Source organism: Palaemon carinicauda, chromosome 15 (genome assembly GCF_036898095.1).
Source record: "Palaemon carinicauda isolate YSFRI2023 chromosome 15, ASM3689809v2, whole genome shotgun sequence".
NCBI classification, from domain to species: domain Eukaryota; kingdom Metazoa; phylum Arthropoda; class Malacostraca; order Decapoda; family Palaemonidae; genus Palaemon; species Palaemon carinicauda.
In genome coordinates, this window is record NC_090739.1 from 8,540,178 (window position 1) to 8,542,677 (window position 2,500).

Consider the following 2,500-nt stretch of genomic DNA (forward strand, 5'->3'; position numbering starts at 1 on the left):
TTTATAAATAATAATTGTTGCCGCGATAAATTTTCAATGACATTTAAATCATTATGATGTGCACTGATGTGTAACGTTACTTTAATGTCAAAGGAAACTTTTTCAATTTAGACGGGTCATTTATTCTCTCATATCAAACAAAAATATTATAGAAATGTGACCAAAATATAAATTTCTACGCAAAGATCGTCTGTAAATCGAATCGAGTTATGTGCCACCAATACCTACAACAAGTGTTGTGTTGTGACATAAAGGAAAACTTGAGCACTGACACACACACACACACACACACACACACACACACACTCCTCGCCAGGTGCAATAGTGTACTACTAAGGCTACGATATTTGGTACACCACACGGAAGTCAATAGCGTAGTCCTGGCACTATAATCCCACGCTCTCTCTCTCTCTCTCTCTCTCTCTCTCTCTCTCTCTGGCTGGAGAGAGAGAGACTCAGTGTGGCAGAAGACGCTGGAGTGAAAGCTGCTAAAAGTTATCAGTGGTGTCTTAGTGTTCCATATTGGAGTTTCGCTGGCTCAATACAATATCCAGAATTCTTCGGTAAACTTAAAGGTAAACCTGTTAGTTTATTTGAGTTTTCTTTTCTCTTTTTACTTAACAAAAGGTCGATTTCGAATCTTGTCTGTGATTTAAACGTAACACTTTAGTTTTAAAGTTTTAAATAATGAAATCAAATAAAGCAAACCTGGAAGAGCAACCCGAGATCGTGAATTTTCCATTAATGTTTAACTATTCTGAACAGATGTTCTTAGTGAAACTTAGTTCAGCGACCCGATTATTCAACTGCAGTAGTGATGTATAAGGTGTTTAATAATAATAATAATAATAATAATAATAATGATAATAATAATAATAATAATAATAATAGTAAAACAACAACAACAACAACAACAACAACAACAACAATAATAATAATAATAATAATAATAATAATAATAATAATAATAATAATAATAATTTTAATTACACACTTAACAAAATATCCCAAAAGAAAGAAATACCATTTTTTTTTTTAGAAATTTTGCTGGAAAAATTCCAAAGCCAATTCCCTGCAGTCAATGGAGTTATGGTGCTATTTGGTGTATGTCTAGAGTGGCCCCAAGACGAAAATTCGTTCTTCTTCAATGCATTAACTCATTGACAGAAGTAGTCGTCTGATGGCAAATACCTTATAATCAATCAATAATTGGGAGAGGTAATTCATAAGCAAAATCTGAGTGTTTTTAATCAATCAATAATTGGGAGAGGTAATTCATAAGCAAAATCTGAGTGTTCTTAATCAATCAATAATTTGGAGAGGTAATTCATACGCAAAATCTGAGTGTTCTTAATCAATCAATAATTGGGAGGGATAATTCATAAGCAAAATCTGAGTGTTCTTAATCAATCAATAATTGGGAGAGGTAATTCAGACGCAAAATCTGAGTGTTCTTAATCAATCAATAATTAGGAGAGGTAATTCATACGCAAAATCCGATTGTTCGTAATCACTCAATAATTGGGAGAGGTAATTCATACGCAAAATCTGATTGATCGTAATCAATCAATAATTAGGAGAGGTAATTCATACGCAAAATCTGAGTCTTCGTAATCAATAATTGGGAGAGGTAATTCATAAGCAAAATCCGAGTGTTCTTAATCAATCGATAATTGGGAGAGGTAATTCATACGCAAAATCCGATTGTTCGTAATCAATCAATAATTGGGAGAGGTAATTCATACGCAAAATCTGAGTCTTCGTAATCAATAATTGGGAGAGGTAATTCATACGCAAAATCCGATTGTTCGTAATCAATCAATAATTGGGAGAGGTAATTCATACGCAAAATCTGAGTCTTCGTAATCAATAATTGGGAGAGGTAATTCATACGCAAAATCCGATTGTTCGTAATCACTCAATAATTGGGAGAGGTAATTCATACGCAAAATCTGAGTCTTCGTAATCAATAATTGGGAGAGGTAATTCATACGCAAAATCCGATTGTTCGTAATCACTCAAGAATTGGGAGAGGTAATTCATACGCAAAATACGATTGTTCGTAATCAATCAATAATTGGGAGAGGTAATTCATACGCAAAATCTGAGTCTTCGTAATCAATAATTGGGAGAGGTAATTCATAATCAAAATCTGAGTGTTCTTAATCAATCGATAATTGGGAGAGGTAATTCATACGCAAAATCCGATTGTTCGTAATCACTCAAGAATTGGGAGAGGTAATTCATACGCAAAATCCGATTGTTCGTAATCAATCAATAATTGGGAGAGGTAATTCATACGCAAAATACGATTGTTCGTAATCAATCAAGAATTGGGAGAGGTAATTCATACGCAAAATCTGAGTCTTCGTAATCAATAATTGGGAGAGGTAATTCATACGCAAAATCCGATTGTTCGTAATCACTCAAGAATTGGGAGAGGTAATTCATACGCAAAATCCGATTGTTCGTAATCAATCAATAATTGGGAGAGGTAATT

The 2,500-nt window shown here is 33.6% G+C and overlaps 1 protein-coding gene across 1 annotated transcript in view; it reads left to right on the plus strand.

Annotated features, from left to right (window-relative positions):
- Window positions 1–469: 469 nt before the first annotated feature.
- Window positions 470–2,500, plus strand: part of LOC137654225 (serine protease 44-like) — a 142,642-nt gene continuing 140,611 nt past the window's right edge. Inside the window, exon 1 of the mRNA XM_068387861.1 lies at window positions 470–575. The gene's annotated coding sequence lies outside the window, so the exon portion shown is untranslated. The remainder of the gene's footprint in view (window positions 576–2,500) is intronic.